Genomic DNA, 17,971 nt, shown 5'->3' on the forward strand with positions numbered 1-17,971 from the left:
TTATCTAATTGCAGAAGCTATTATGATATAATTAGTTCTGGTGGATTAAGCGCTGCTTAAATACTAAGACCATCCATTCTCTTTTGCCCAATGCCTTTCTATGAAACTGCAGCTCAGCTGTGCCTTTGGGAATACTATATATGTTGAGTAACATCATGACCACACAGTGCTCATCAAAAATTATTACTCCAGCGGCAATTTTAAAATGTTGGAAGTAGTTCAAAAGTCTTAAAGAGTTATGTAAATAACACACATTTGACAAATACACATGAAAAAATTACCTATAATAAGACATTAAAATCACATTAAAATATGAAACATTCACAAAGCACAACTGCATTATAAATTTACTGTTGCCACACAGAGTCCATCTATTTATTTTTAGAAACCGTCTTAAATATCACTCAACTGGGCAACTTTCCTGTGTTTCCTATAGTCTTACCTTAGAAGCAAGCGGCACGTTAGAATGGCATTTCCCATGCATGTGCAAGACCCCAAAGAGACAGACAGGCTTCCTCTGTCACAGAAAAGCCAACCCATGGATCCACAGCAAACACATATGGGACAATTTCCTTTCTTTTCATTTGGCTAAGGCCGGTGGCACTATCGGCTTACAGGACTATGCCTGCCTAAGCGCTTATTCACTTTAAGGTGGAAGGTCAGGGTGAACAGATTAGAGTGTGGTGACAAGGCGGGGAAGATGAGAACTTCTACAGATCCTGGTTTCAAAATACAAATAACCAAACAAGCAGAGAAGCATCCCTCGAGAAAAGTCTCTTCAGAAAGGCAGAGAGAGAACTCCTCATGAGCCAAACTTAGAAGAGTTCTTACATATCACCACCCCGTATTTCACAACTTTGAAAGGAGAGACACTTTTTTAAAAAGAGCAGAGCAAGGATTTTTTTTAATTCTTAAAAAAGGATGGGAAATATTTTGCCTGAAAAAATTTGTATGTGTATTTCAAATATATATATAAAATAGTCAGTGAAAATACCATTAGATGTATTTTCCTTTTTGAAATATGCAAGGTAATGTAAAGAGAAACAAGCTTAAATTTCAGTAAAATTAAAATATTTTCTTGTTTTCCATAAAAATGAATATTTCTTGAAGGGTAGCCTTCTGAACATTTTTAAAATGCAAAACCTGACATTATTATGTACATATGCAGAATACTATGTGATGACGATGCCATTTTTACATGAAGTAAAATATGTCGTGAAACGTGCCTTAGAACATTTGATTATGGATCACCACATTTCAAGACTGTCAGTAAAAACTCAGTTAGGAAGGTCAACAATAGCTCAGTAGTAGTTTTCTTAGTGTAACTACTTCTCTAAGCTGATTTTTATGCAAAAATTATATTGTAAGGTCAGTTTCAAGTATTAACTTGTAGGAGGCCTAGAGAAGCTGAAAAAGAGATTAAATAACTTTAGTAGTTTTTAAAATTTGTTTTGTATGTATATGAAGAAAAGAATAGGTAAACTACATGTAGTAGAATTTCAAGTTATGCTGAGAACTTTCATTATGTACAATCAACCATAAGCTTAAAATAATTCCAGCAGCCTTGCCGCTACTTCTTTCCACATGAAAGAAGCATTCTTGGAAAATGACAGAGCTACATAGAAACAATCAGTAATTAAAAAAAGAAAAAGAAATGCTCTACCACAGTTACACTCTATAGAGCTACAGTCTTTTTTTTTTCCTTTTTGTCAACCTAAATATAAGAAAAATAAAATCAGGCTGCTTACTAAAAAGGGGAACTTCATTATGGCAGGCTTCTGTTCACTTTGAGTTTGGCATAAGCAGACAGATGAAGGCAAAGTGGTTTTGAGACCCAAGTTGAGAAGAATTTCTTGTGGACAGATGCTAAAGATCCTTCTCCTACCCCAGCTTTCTCATTTACAAACAAGTTCCCTTGAGTGACACATACCTCCTCCCCCCTTCTCTGCCTCACTCTTTCTTGCTCCCTTCCTCCCTCTCTCCCTCCCTCTGTCTGTCCCTCCCTCCCTCCCTCCCTCCCTCCCACAAATCCCTCCCTGTAACACAGAAGAATCTTGACAGAATGGCAGGAAACACGCACAGACTGGTCAGGGAAGGATATGATGTCAGCAACCACGAACAATAAAAGGTGTAAAGGTGCTTCCTTCCCTAAACTGTTCCAGAAGTGTAAAATGGGAACCAAAACTCTTCACTTCCTTCTCTGAGCAGAACTGTCTGAGTGTGCTGCGCTGCACACCACACACAGAGAGGCCTTTGAGAGGTTCAGATAAGGGACAGTGACAGAAATCCAGACATGGGGATGTAATTTTTTATTTCTAGTTTTAAAACACCTAAGAAAAATCCATTTCAGTTCTAGGTTAATATTTTGTATGATTTCTTTAAGAAATAAAAATAAGAAAACAAACAAGTTAACTTTGGTGAAGTAGGAGATATATCATTACCTTTATCATGCCTCACAAAAATCATCTGACACAGCCAATGCAGCCATATAATCTTAATTTACCTTTTGAGGCAAATGAATTCTATACAGGCCAAGAGCCAATGCCAACTGGATAAAATTTATTTTTGGTAAAAAAAAAAGAATTCCAAAAACTGTCCCCCCAAAATATACCAGTGTTTGTTAGTAAGGCACATTGGTTACTTCTTTGTACCCATAGTTTAAAAAAAGATAAAGTGGGTGGGGAGAATAGATGCCTATGTTACTGAAGGTCTCAAAGTTCTTTTAAAAAAAATTCAGAGTAAGAACCAAAGAAACTAACATAAACTTTCAGTATATAGTGAAACTATTTATTTCAATCTCGTCACTATTAGGTTCCTTCTAACATGGAAATGGCAGTCTACCATAAGTTTTCTGTAGGAAGAAAACCACATATCAAGTGGATCTGAGTCATCTTCAGATTTCAATCATCTTCCCACAACACTTTGATTTAGAAATTAAACACAACCTTCAGTTATGTGTTTTGATCGTAGAGTGAGACTGCCATGCCACATTAAAAGATGTGGGAAGAAATTAATTCTCTTCTGCTAAACTTATCTTTGCAAAGCATGTATTTGCTATGATAAGCACAATGCAGTCACTTAAATAAAAACAGCCCATGAATAATGATAAAACATTAAAATATATGATGTCAATTTGCAAAGAAAGAATTCTGGTTTTCTTTTACTCATATTAGCAAATAACTTCTTAACTGACTCACATTTTTACTAACACTAGCATCTCCATATAATGTTTTATAAAAACTCAAGGCTGAAAACCAAGAACACTATATCACACAAGAAATTAAACTGTTAAATAAATACAAACTGGATTCTTAGTAAGGGACAAAAATGATATTAAGCCCAGTATTACTAATTCAAATAATTAAATGATTCAGTATTATTTTAAGTGGAAAACTTTGCTCATTATGGTACATCTAGACACATTTAACTTTCTACCTTACGATATATTTGAAAGACATATGAGACATGTAATTATATTTTGGTTGAAAGGAACAAGTAGAACTTTTACTATTTTTTCTGCTTAAGAGGTATTTTGAACTTCAAAAGATATAATTATTATTATTATTATTGATACTCAACTATGTGATGTCTTATGAATTGGGGGATATTTCCTTGGTCCTGAAAGTCATTCTTCCACTTCTAAGTTTATGATGTTCTACATAGCATGTTATGTTACCCTAGCTATGAATGCAAGCTGAGTTCATTTTAGACACATAGCCAAAACTTATTCTTCTAAAGATAATAAAAAAACAACCATTATTTACCACTGGATAATTACCATCATGCCAAACACAAAGTTATTTCCTCAATTCATTTCAATTTAGTGTTAATATGATGGGATTTTGAGTCATCTTCAAGTCTATGTAACATAATATCACACACAAATAATAATGTCATCTGTCCGTTCCTCACACATGCCATGCTCCTTCCTATCACAGGGCCTTTGCATGTGCAACTCCCTCTGCCTGGAATGTTCCTTCTTCCCCTCTGTGCCTCCTTAACTTCTTCCTTTCCTTTCCATCTCAGCTCTAATTTCACCTCCTCAGGGAGCACTCCATCTTTTCTTGACTGTAACAAATCCCCCATTAAGACACATAGCACCATGTCTTCCTTTGTAGCACTTGTCATAATTGAAATTGCCTGTCTTCTTCAACATCTGTGGGCCAACTCTGTTTTGTCTCACTTTCGTATTCCCACTTTTGTATTCCCAGTATCTATCCAACTGCCAAGCCTATATAGTAGGAGCTAATAACTTAGTTGATTAATGATTTTACAGATTTTCATCTCTCAGGTGTGTTTTCTTCAGTTGTTATTTTTAATGACTACTCCTGAGAACATTTTCGTATTTATATATATATAGAAGCAGGCTGATAACCTCACTTAATCTTTTGTCATATTTATATAACATCTCATATATGGAAGAAGAGTAATTTATACTGAGGAGCAGAAGTAGAAAGCATTTTGAAGTTAGGAAGCTCAGGTCTGAACTTCAGCTTGTTGTTCCCTACAACGGGTTAAGAACAAACTTTTTAAAAAAAGATTTTATCTATTTATTTAACAGAGAGAGAGAGAGAGAGAGCACACAAGCAGGGGGAGTGGGAGAGGGAGAAGCAGGCTCCCTGCTAAGCAGGGAGCCTGATGCGGGGCTTGATCTCAGGACCCTGGGATCATGACCTGAGCTGAAGGCAGATGCTTAACCAACTGAGCCACCCAGGCGCCCCCAAACTTTCTTTTTTTAAAAGATTTATTTATTTATTTAAGAGAGAGAGAGAGTGAGAGCTAGCAAGAGTGGGGTGAGGGACAGAAGGAGAGGAAGAGAATCTCAAGCAGACTCCCTGCTGAGCGTGGAGCACAACATGGGGCTTGATCCCACGATCCTGAGATCATGACCTGAGCTGAAATCAAGAGTAGGATGCTTAACCAAGGGAGCGACCCAGGTGCCCTGGGAACCAACTTCCTGATGTGCAGGACGGCTATGGTCATTAAACGTGAAGTGGGTCTAGAGTGGTACGGGGAACATGACCTACTACTTGTAAGACTGCTTCAGTTTTGAGACATAAAATGAAAACCATATTATACCATGAGGCTACCAAGTGAATCAAAGACCTTACATATACCATGAAGACTTCACTTTGCAAAGCTAATGATGAGCAAGTTCTAACAGGTAATGCTTCATTTATTCCTTAACAATAATCATTATATGAGGAAAAAATTTATATGTTATAAAAATTAAGAAGTTTCTCTTAAGTATCAGTCATGGAAGAGCTTCAGGCAGCAAAAGTAGAAATAACTAGGGAAATATATCAATTTTCCCAATGACCATGGCTGCTGAAAACTCTACATTAATGCTTCTAGTCCTACTTTAATATCTTTCCCCAAGGACAGAAGGAGATGAAATGTATGTCAGAAATATAATAAGGCTAAAAAGGAACTCGTTTTGAAAACCTCTGCAATTAATTTAATAAGTGGGCCTAACCTGCCATTATCACTGACATAAATCATTTTATTTACACAGTTCTAGAATTTAGGAGACACATACCTTTAAACAACTCTGTCGCATTAGAAACAATTTACTAAACACGGGGGAAGCACAGCTTTCCTGTCATGGTTTTCCATGGTATATTTTGTCTTGAACATTTTTTTCACAATGCAGCTTAAACAGCATTCTCCATTCCCCATGCCAAAAATAACTCCAAATGGTCCAAATATGTCAAGAGCCTCATGCTATTGAACCACACCAGTTTTTTGTCTTTCCATATCATATTAAGTAATTAATTCGTGGTTCTACCATGCCTTTGTTTTCCTACTTTTTCACAACAGTGCAGCCACCACGTTTTCTTTCAAAGACCACTTAGTGATGTGGCAGAGCTTACCACAAAGGTAAATCCTGCACTGTCTCATCACAAAGCAAGAGCTACTATTTAGCATCACAGATTGTGTTCTGTTCCCCAGCTGTAACCTCTCAGTAAGGATATGCAGCTGGATTTTTTGTTGCTGTTATTGAACAAAGCAAGTAAAGCACCATACAACACCAGTATCAGTGAACACAAAATTGTCAGCCCTCAAATCAAGCTAGGCTTGAAAGGGGAGATGCTGCTATTATACATTATCATCTTATTATGATAAAATCTGAATTCCCAGGCATCTCATAATCCTGTCATAAAAAAATTTTCTGTTCATTATTTTCTTAATCTTTAATGTATCATATTTCATTATTAAAATGGAAAGAGTCTATACATTTCTTTCTCAAAAACCTGTATGTACTGGACACAGTTTTTAGCCTTACTAATACATCAGTGTGTGTGTATGGGTGTGTGTGGAGAGAACATTTTCCTGCAAAACTGCAGCAAATGGAAAAACCACATTTTAGTCTTTCATAATGTGATGATAAAACAGTAAGAGTACATTTTAAGACACCTGAGTAGTCATGAGTATTATAACCAGTAAGTAATCACAGTATTACTAAGATTGTGATATGAATGGTTAACAGGACATTCTAAGTAAAGGCTTTGTTTTATTCTGTATTCAAATATACGTTAAACAATTGAAAATTATGTCCTTAAAAATAATTTGCCTCTGTTGTTATTTATTTCCCCCTCTTTATTTAATATTTAAAGATGAGCTTTAAATGGAAATACAACTGTCCTCCTGCCAATGTTTTTGTTATACATTAAGAAGAATAAGCTTGATAAATCACCCACTATTTTCCATTGAATGTCACTTATTTTTGTCTCTAGTTGAACTTCAGAAATTTAGAAAGTTTACACAAAAGCCTTCCATCTGATATATGTAATATTCAAAATACTGTAATAATCTCTCTCAAAATATAGATATTTGATCTTGCTGTTACATGTGGCTCAACATGGAAACCAGTGATTCATCAATTTTTCTATTCTCTTCATCTCTTTTACAGCATCCTAATCAACCTAATTAAGGCTTTGTTCATCTGAAACCTCTGATGACAATTTGTTTCACTCTATCCCACTGTGGTCTTCTTATAAGGAGAATTAAATCTGATCTTCTGACAGCAATCATTAAATGATCCCAACTGGCCCCAATTAAGCCACATGGCTCACGGGCTTCCATACCGTCAAGTACCCAGTTCTCTGTTTCATTTGCACGTCATTCTTTACCTTGGTTTATTTTCTTAAAGCCAATTAAGTCTGTGTCTTATCATGTGGAACTAAATTTCCTTGTGTACACTAGCTTAAGACACAGTGCATCAACTGACTTTGCAGTCATACTGAAGTATATCACACAGCGTTCCTAAAGCCATGCTCTCTAGCCGTAGTACTATTAATGAAAAAACAAAACAAAACAAAACCAAAAGCAACCAACAACCCACTTCAGATTTACTTACTCATGCTGAAATCGACACATGTACCTTCTCAAAATAATATACATATTCAAACACTTCTGGCTAGCATAAATCGATAATAACGTTCCATTGGCTTATTTACAGTGATCTTTTAATAGAGTAGTTATCGGCATTTAGTACGGTTTTTCTTTTTTTTAAAAAAAAATATTTGAATTATCTCTTTAAGACCTTCTAAAAGAGCAGTACCAAAGTAAGACTTCTGAAGTTAACCTTTCTTATCCTTAATTTCTGCTCTAATTTTTTCACATATGCTCAATTGTAAGTTCTGTAATGATGTTCGTAGGCCTTCCTATGAATGCAGGTAGCCTCAGGATTTAGAGCTCATTGATTGTGTGCTACTCCAGGGAAATGGCTGATTAAAAACAGCCTCATGAGGAGGTGTAGCTCCTATTCACATCTGGCTCATCTTATTCTAAACGCTAATACCTGTATAGAAATTTGACCCCTCGTTTCGGGTTTGGAGAACCACACTTTGCAGAGTCCTCTACCTTAGATGTCAGGGCAGAAACACAGTTAAATTAATCTCAACATGACTGGTGTTTGACACAGTTTCTGAAGGCCTTAATCAATTATCTTGACTACTTTTCTGAGAATATAAACAAATGTGCTGTATTTTTACATCTATTCTAATTATAGCTATCGCTGATCATCTGTTGGTATCTGATGCCGGCTATCTGTCACAGTTCTCAGAGCAGATGGATTAGAACATATATATTCATCCTAATCATATATTAAAAACTGACATTAGGATTGAAAACTGAAATGGATGCTATGCATCTTATTGGACACTAACCTTGATGGAACATGTAATTCCTTTTATTCCTTGACCAACAGATGTAACTTCAAAGAAAAAAAGAAAATATAATAGAATCTTTAACATACTGACATTTGGAAACACCTAGAAAAAAAATGGTATGTGCCTTTTCTCTATGACAGCTAGTCATCTACTCAATAAATAACCGTCCTTCTCTTCAAAAGAGAAAAATTCAAAATATTTATTACAAAATGCTGATGATTTAGAAAATACTAACAACCTAACAACTGACTAATTTTAAAAAATGTATATAAATATACTAAAATTTTAGCAAAGCAAAAGAGATGCTGGGGTGTTGTATTATGAAATATTTCTCACTGTATTATAGTAATCTCCAATAAGGTTTGATGTTAATTTTAGAGCATGCTTCTGCTAAAAAGGGCAAACCCTGCAACAGATTTAGTACAAAGAAGCTGAAAATATCCTGTGGAAAAAAAAAATCTGTAGTGAAATCAGCCAGCCCAAATCCTGCCATTACTCAGCACTGCAGTGACGTGCGGATGTTTGTAGTGGTTTGAGGAGCCAGCAGGGGTGGAAACTCTACGTACTCGACTTCAACATGATTGCAATTGAACCTCATCAAAGTAAGAGCTCATAATTTGTCACAGAAAACAGCCAATTAACATATGTTAGAAAAAGGCTTCATAAAGATAATATATGATTAAAGACCCAGTGCAGCTGTTGAAAATCAAAACTATGCATTTAAAAAAGAAATCTCAGCCTGAGCTTCCGTATGGTTAAACTGATAATGGCTACTATGATTTCTTTTAAAGTAGAAAAATATAATTACAGTGCTTCTCATAAGTTTGGGGTTATGGCAAGGGAGAACTGGGTACTGTGGTATTATTTACTATGCCTTACTTAGTTCTATAAATAGTTGAAGCCCTTGCCAAAACTCTGTAGTTACTTTGTTATAGTGCTATTTTAAAACACAGACCTTCATTGTGAGCTAAATGGCCTTCAGGATGCACTTTGTAGTTAGAGCATTCCTCTCAAAACTATATCCTCCCTTTATCTGCGCAAAACTGCAGGACGAGAGGACTCTACACGACAGCCCTGCTCGCTGTAAAACACACTAGGGCTGTGTAACACACGGTTTTAATACTTCAGAACTTTTGTCAGGGTTGTTGGTCAGGAATGCTGATGGTTAAAGGTGAGAAATGAGACTCTGGAGCATGTATGCAGTACATATCTCCTAGCACGATGTATTGCAGACTACCTGCTACAGCTTTGGAGCGGATGAACTACATGCAACTGAATGTACATGGTATATTCTCCTCAGAGATTTAAACTAAACTTTAGCTTGGACCATGTGGGCAAATCGAATCCTGGCGACACTGATGTCATTGGAGACTGTGAGCCAAGATCATGATGCTTAATCCTACAGATAACAGTGAAAAAGTCTGGTCTTAAGTTATAGAGACATAAATGTGTCAAGCGTGATGCCAGGTACCAGGGACAACGCTGTGAACAAAACAAACAAGGTCGTGGTGTTCATGAAACCTACATTTTAAAGGGAGAGAGAGGCAATAAAGAAGAGCACTAATATGATGATTATAGATACAGAAAGAAAATACCACAGTAGAACAGGCAAGGAGGTGCCTGAGCAGGAAAGGGCAGAGGCAGACAGTGCTGTCAGGGAAGACGACATCTGAGAAGATGACATCTGAGGACAGACCGAAAACACGGATGGAGCCAGGCAGTATTTGGAGGATGACGACTCCAGCTTGATTACACCATGGATTCTCTGCCTGTCACGGTTGCTACAAACGGCTAATCCATAGTTTCCCAAACCTCAATTTCCTCATCTACACTATGGGAATAATAACATTTATATTCTTTGATAAGGTTGTGAGGCTCAAATAAAAAACAGCACTATATTCATTTGTAAAAATTCAACTGGATGCAATTCAATTTCATAAATTAATTGTGTAAAATTGTTTTCTTCATTTCACTATTCTATAATTTCATAAAAATATAAATACTTTGAAACGCCGATAATAGAGTATAATGCAAAAGTTTTCTAAACTGATATGAACTAAATCCAAAGATGTGAAAGGTGTAAAAGGACATTTCATTAAATCAGTGTCCACTGATTGAAATAGTTCTTGGGCATAAAAGTTCATTTTGCAGTGTTAAATATGCATAGTGCCATGAACAAGCTGACAAATACAATATAAAACTTTTGCAAATGCGAAATCTAGAAATATATATTTTAAACTGTACCTTCTTTCTTTTAGAAATAAACAATCTTACAACATTACTAATGTACCTGAGTCACGGAGGTAGGTTGATTTATTTCCTCTCTCACAGGACCCAACTCCCAAGCAATCAGCACAGTTTTGATTAAGATCTCAGCGATATGTGAAAATCCCAGTGTCTCACTGTATGGGAAATGTTCACATATCTTTGGACATACCCATCTAATGAGAGTAAGCTATGTACCCTCAAGCCAAACAGATTAATTTCCAACTTGGAATGAACAAATTGAATCATCTAGTATTTTTTAAATTAAAGCATTTTTAAGAGGAAAAATACAAAATTAAGGATTGTGAATTTTAATAAATAAGAAATTAGAGCAAAAGGCAATAGTCACACTTTAATTTTAAAAGTTGTTAAACAGAAATGTCTAACGAAAAACCAGTATTTTAAGTAAAGAGAGGGGTCAAAATTTCCTATGCAACCAAACTTTATTTAAGAAATAATGGGTATACACTCAGTTCTCCCTCCCCTGTGATTTTTTTTGGGGGGGTAGCATAAATTTGATCATGTACTGCACTAATTTCTTTTTATTTCCTATATAGTGAACATAATTTATAAATTTTAAAATAGAGTAAGTTTATAGTTTACCATGAAGCCTAAGTTAACACCGATCTATTATCATTTATAGTTGATCTAATGCCCCCAAAAAGAATCATAAATTTGAAAAGGTTTTTTTTAAATCAAAATGGTCTTCTTTCCTTCCCTAAACGAATCATGATATATTTATTCTAATAAAAATCAGCATAGTGTTTGATTCTATTCTCAATGTTAACCAATATTTCACACTGCATACTCATCTCCCTTGCTATCTTGTAAAATGACCTTTGGAGGACACTCACCTCCCTCTCCTAAACCCAGTCATAATTGCATGCAAAACAGGCATGTAAATCTGAGTTTCTTCTCTCTCTTTGTAGCCTTCCCCACTCCATTTTTTCATTTCATCACCTTCCTTTATCTCTTTTCCCACATGTTTAAAACTGAGGGGATATGGAAAGTGAAACTGTCAAAGAGCTAGGAATAGAGGTGTTCTCAGACGAACAGAATGTTTCCTCCGTACACCCAGGCAGGGCAAGTGTGCTGCAGTGGGCCGGCCGTGGGCCTGGGGTAAGCTAACTTGGTTCCTATGCTGAAGGCCTGGCAGGGGGCTCCTTATCTCAGCATGTCTACACATTCTGTCCCAGGCTATTTTCAAGGATAGCCCAATCATCCTTGGCAGATACTAATACATGGAAAGTATTACAGTACTTCCCCTGTAAAAAAGACCATGCTACCACAGATCAGAAGTTTACTGAAATGAAGTTTTTAAATCCTGATTCTCTGAAAACTAGGATCTAAAGAAAGCACCCAGCAGTGGAAGCAAGCCCATGACTCTCCTCAGAAATCCCAGCGTGGATTCCAAAGATCAGTGGTTCTTAAGGATTATAACAAGCTATTCTTAAAAAAAAAAAAAAAAAAAAAAAAGTCAGGAAATTAAAAAAATTAAGAGAACAAGTTTCTTTGCTGCAGGACTTTTCATATTTTTCAGTGTGCTAGATGCCAGAATCTGGAGTATTTCCAAATGTATCCAGAATATGTTTTGGGAAATGCTAGCTTTAAAGAAAGGAATAAGCTTCTTTTCTCTGACTACCGAATACACTGAAATGCCCTAAACCAACACTCTGCTCAGTGCCTGGCTCAAGGAAAACATAATAGTATTGTTGAATAATTGATAAAACAATGGAAAACTATTCTTTTAGCTTTACAAAGAAGTACAAATACGATATCAAGTGCAGAATATTGTTGTTCTTTTTAAAGTAAAAATACTAATAAAATATTTAGCAATTAGTGCAGTATATTTCCAAAGCACCAAGAAGTGGTAGAGTATGGTGAAAAGAAAGCTCTATTTGTAATCAGATTCTTGGTTGGGTTCTGCTACCCACGAGCTGCAGGTCTTTGGGCCAGTCAACTGTTTTGAGTCTCATTTTCCTCAGACACATAAAGGGAGCTAGGTTCAATTTCTAAAGACCTCTTTCAAGTTCCTAAATGGTAGAAATTTGGTAAAGGTGTAAGACAAAATGATGTCAAAATGTTTCTCCAAAGGATATAGCCCTAGAGAAAAAATAAACTGACAAAGATGTTTAATTGCCTGGGTAAATAGAATTGTTTTTTCCATACTTTTTGCTTTGAAAAGCTGGTTCACCTCAGCCTCAAGCACTATAAACAGTTAAGACTAATGTTACATTATGCACTTTGAACCACTAATCATATTTAGAAATTTAATAAATAGCTATGAATTATAAAGTACTTCCTATAGCATCAAAAGCTTTACAAATACAAACCCCAATCCTCACAGTAACCTATGAGGAAGGCTATTTTAATCATTTCTCTTTTATAGAAAGAAAAGCTGGAAGACAGAGAGGTTAAGTTACTTGTCCAGGGTCACACAGCTCCTGTTAGGGTATATGTAATTATAGACTATAAATCTAGTCCCAGACTCAGTACTTGAACCACATACTCTGCTACTTCTCCATGCAGCAATGTACTATTCACGAGCGTGCTTTCAAGTTAAAATTCTTTGCAGAAAATGGGATGTTCAGAGGGTTTTAGTGGAATCTAAGTACTTTTAAAATCAGTGTTCTTTAGGGGGGCCTGGGTGGCTCAGTCGGTTAGGCTTCTGCCCTTGGCTCAGGTCATTATCCTAGGGTCCTGGGATTGAGCCCCACATCGGGCTCCCTACTCATCAGGGAGCCTGCTTCTCTCTCTCCTCCTTGCTCATGCTCTCTCTTGCTATCTCTGTCTCTCTCTCAAAAAAATAAAATCTTCATTAAAAAAAAATCAGTGTTCTTTAATTCATCTAACATTTTCTTATTCTTGATGGCAAAAAGAATTTACTTCACTGTGCCAGGTAGGGGAAAAGAATGACACTTGAGTTAGTTATTTGTTATTAGCATATCATCAGCATCAGCGAGTTCCCTCCCTCCCCTTTTCTACAAATGAATGTGGTTGCTCACAAGGGAAACCAGGTGAATGTCTATGAATAAGCATATATTCATCACGAGTCCTGGGCAAAAACATGAAAACAAGTGTCTTCCTGAGGATGGGTCAGGAGAATCAACTTCATTCATGATTAAGATGAGTATTACAAAGAGTATTACAGGTATCTTGTCTCCAGGCTTGAGGCAGTCATCTTCTCTCCTTTACAGTACCTTGGGTAGGTTTCGAACCCAGATCCAATTCATTCTGGTATTACCTTGGTCATTAACCCACCCCCACTACCCTTTCTGTTCCTCCTCTTTTTTTTTTTTTTTTAAAGATTTTATTTATTTATTTATTTGACAGAGAGAGACAGCGAGAACACAAACGGGGAGTGGGAGAGAGAGAGCAGGCTTTCTGCTAAGCAGGGAGCCCGATGCGGGGCTCGATCCCAGGAGTCTGGGATCATGACCTGAGCTGAAGGCAGATGCTTAACGACTGAGCCACCCAGGCGCCCTCTGTTCCTCCTCTTGTTCTTCTTTCTCTTTATGCTTTTCCTTCATCTCCTCAAATTGTGGTCTACCACAACATTCTTCTCTATGCAGTGCAGTTTCCACTTTAGAATTTTATACATTTAACCTACTTCTTTAGAATTCTTTGTGTTTGAGACCTCTGGCTATAACTATGCAATTCACACTCTTTAAATATATTATTTTAGAAGTAATTTTATGCATATCAGCTTTATAAGACGCACACCTAATAAAAGATACTATTACTTGTATGAAAACAGTTGACATAATTGGCAATATATTTATAATTGTTGAAGAAAAATCACACACTTTGGTGTATTACAGAAGTTCACATCAGTTTTTCCACAATGTATCACAAAGCCTTGCTCTGTCAGAGCCTACATAGTGTGAGGAAGTAATAGTTGTATATTTTCAGCATATATCAGACTGTTCTACTTTCATAAGGAGAGCACTGTGGTACAAATATAGGTACACATATATTCATTTATGTATTTATATATGTTATTGTACCAGCTGATGAGCACACTGGGTCAGAGCCATTCAAAAACTCCATGATTGACAATGACCCATTATATTCAAGCCTGAATTCAATTTAAGATGCTGGGCAGTTGACTGGGCAAAGTGAAAGCTCAACATGGCTGTTTCTATAGCCCATGGACTGAAGAGGGCTTTTGGTAAACAGGAAATCTCTGAAAATTCTAATCCAGTAAGAAAGGACCCGTTGGCAAATATTGCCTTTCACAGTGAAGAGATGTCTGGAATAATTTTTATATCAGAGTCACTCATGCCTGTTGGTGGGTCTGGCAATAAAAGAGTTCTGAGAAGTACAGAGGTGACATCACTTTTACATGCTAGAAAAGTGAACATTGCTATCAAGTAACTAGTTAACATACCAAATCATTATTTGGTCACTTTTCTGATGATCCAAAATTCAAGATTACATAAAAATGGTTGTCTTATGTATTTTATGAATTGGAAAACAATGAATATAGCACAATTTCTGTTCAGTTCCTTAAAAAAAAGTAGGATAAATATTTAATAAATGTTTCTCTAAACATTATGGAGAACTTCAGGATGGGCCTGGAAATTTCACTTTCCTTAAACTGGATCTTTAGGAGATCCATTTTAAAATTTATCTAAATTTTGCCATGTTAGAAAAGAGCAAAATAATCTATTTTTTTCGTTGAAATATGTATCTATATTTCCATTCAACCAAGGTAAGAGTAGAAATGCCAGGCATTAATACTGGCAGAGGCCATGCAAGGTCATACATTTTCTCCTCCTTCAGATAATACCATCCCCAAATTATTTCACAAGGATTCCACCTCTCCTATTTTTAAGGCCTTCCGGAAAAGAAGCAACATAACCTTCCTCAGTAACCTATTTTGATATTTCACAACTCTCACTCAGGAAATTCTGACTTATAGCTAATCCCTCACAGAATACTTTATGCCCACTCCTCTTGTTCTACCCTCTATACAGAGAACAACATTTGATGAACATGTCCCTCATGTCAGACACTTCAAGACTGTATATTGAATTATACCTGTTTTTGTTATCCTGCCCTTGCTTTGCTTTCTATTTCCCCCCCATATTTGCAACTATTCATTTCAAGTCATATCTGCCTTTCACTCTCTAGTCCAAAAATATATGTAGTGCTCAAAACAGGCTCTTGTTGTATATTCCCATCAAATACATATTTTTAATTATCTATACAAGGCATAAATTTTAAAGCCAAAGTTTATCTTTTCATTTACATCCATTTTGCATTGTTTTCCCTTGCCAGATTTGGTTATAGCCACCTCCTCTACGTTTTATATGTAAAGAGTTAATTTGTATTTCCTTAGCTTCATAATTTCTCACCGTTTTTTCAGTTTACCAATTTTACCAAGGTCACGCTGGCTTCAGATCCTATCTTTCAAGAGCCAGACTTCACACTCTTTATATAGGACTTATTAACGTTTTTAAATTTAGTGGATAAATTATTTCACCATTTCTTCAGCTACCATTCAAATCTGTATGGTTTAGAGAACGTTTTTCTAATTTATGAATGAGTATGTCGTACAGGACAAAAACCAAAAGCCTTGGAAAGTTGAGATTATACCTATTTCTTCTCCTTCATACTCTATACTGTAGTTTAAAATATCCTCCTAGGACCAGTTTTTAATGATGCTGTGTTGGTTCATACTCACACCCAGGGTGTTACAGAATGTATACAAAATGTTTAACAAGTCATTCTGATTTTTCCTTCTATATTTTAACTCTGTAAGTTAGTTACAAACAGTGGTTTCCTGGGTCATCCTTTGCTTTCTTTTAAAAATATTATCATTGATAGTTACCTTCTAGTTTTTATTTAAAAGTTCTTAAGAATAGTACCTCGTAGCCCTGCAATGGCATTTGTTACAAGAATTCCTGCTACTAAAATTATCTTAGCTTTAGCTAGGCCTGCCCAGGAATTCCATATTTGCTTTGTTTCTTAGTATCACTTGATTCCACAGGTCGTAGACACATATGTTACATTTTCTACTTACGTGGACACAAGCATGAGTTCATTTTGTTTCTTAATAAAAGATAAAGGGGTCTGCTTCTCCCTCTGACCCTCTTCCCTCTCCTGCTCTCTATCTCTCATTCTCTCTCTCTCTCTCAAATAAATAAAATCTTAAAAAAAAAATCTTTAAAAAAAAGATAAAGCAAAGAAACATTTCATTCATTCCTTCATTTTAAAGTTTTTTTTTTTTTTTTTAGTGCTTTAGTATGTACTGTGTTTTAGGCACTATTTTAAGGGATAAATCAAAGAATAAAAATAAAACAGATAAAAAAAAATCACACCTTTGTGGAACTTACAATGTTCCTGGCATTATCTATATTTACTTTCACCTCCACATGAAAAAATGGGCTTTGTTTTATCCTTTGCTGTTGTTCTTGTTTGCTGGTTAAACTGAATGAATTTGTAAATACCATACCTTAATTTCTATTCTCCTTACCAAATTTTAAGCCTTCACTATTTCTTAGACCTTTCACTTCCATACTGTTTTTAATTTCTTCTTTTCTCATAATGCTTTTAAAATTTCCATTCTTCATATGCATCTTTCTTTAGCCAACCAGATACTCCCCTCTCTTTTTAATGTTTGTGATACCAGATGAAGTGGTGTTTGACTACTTGTGCAATCTTCCAACCTATATTTTAAATTTTCTAAGAATACTTTAAAAATATTTCCAACTCCTTTGAAATATGCTCCATTAATAGTCATCTTTTTCTACTGAAGAATTCTTTGGATCTTTAATTCCTGCCTGTGATTAGATCCTAAGAGATTATGAATCTTTGGCTAATCACCAGGTTTGATAAAAAACTAAACTAATTAATGAATAATATTGTCTTAGTTTTACTGAAAGAGAAAAAATTCTAGTAAATCAAGAATGCCAACTCACTTTCCTGTTTCCTGCTATATGTCTGGGTAGTCTGTGACTGTAATATTTAGGTACTTCTACTATACGAGGATGAGAGCAAGTGATCAATAATTCCCTATCGTGTAATAAAAGATAACATTAAAAACAGAGTGCAATTACAAAAATCAACCATATGAAAAAATATAAAGATACACAGTGAGAAAAATCTCTTCCTGAGAATTTATAAATATAATAACATTAGGCATCAAAATTATAGTAAACAAAGAAGTGGGAGATATGGTGATGATTTATTTGTCACAAATTTAGTTTTCATTAATATGTTGAAAAAAATTCTCAGGAGGAGAAAACAGTGAGATAAAAAAGCAAACAGCTTTGATATGTGGCTAGATATATGTCAATAGGCCAGCTTCTAGGTAAATTTTCCATGTATTTATGAGATCCTAAATAATATTTTTAAAGGTGATATTCTTGATTAGGATCTCAATGGCTTTTGAAGAAAAGTAACTTACCCTCTTCTAGAAGCCTTGAAATTAGGGATGGGTGTCATCCTACAGTGTAATGTTTGAACTGGAGAAGGAACAGGACAATGCTCAGCCATCTACCCATAGAAACTTCTGCCCCTTTCCC

General features: G+C 35.6%; 1 protein-coding gene across 11 annotated transcripts in view; it reads right to left on the minus strand.

Moving 5' to 3' along the window:
• Positions 1-17,971, minus strand: part of MEF2C (myocyte enhancer factor 2C) — a 150,311-nt gene that overhangs the window by 97,541 nt on the left and 34,799 nt on the right. For 2 of the 11 annotated variants that reach the window (XM_028114495.2, XM_028114499.2), the window contains exon 1: positions 443-735. The exons of 8 other annotated variants lie outside the window; for them this stretch is intronic. The gene's annotated coding sequence lies outside the window, so the exon portion shown is untranslated. Of the gene's footprint in view, positions 1-442; positions 736-1,748; positions 1,879-17,971 lie in introns of those variants that run through there. One more of the 11 variants, XM_028114500.2, reaches the window with a different exon arrangement.

This window comes from Eumetopias jubatus, unplaced genomic scaffold, assembly GCF_037043125.1.
Source record: "Eumetopias jubatus isolate StellerSeaLion01/CBP00866 unplaced genomic scaffold, mEumJub1_p1.0 scaffold_5, whole genome shotgun sequence".
Lineage (NCBI taxonomy): Eukaryota > Metazoa > Chordata > Mammalia > Carnivora > Otariidae > Eumetopias > Eumetopias jubatus.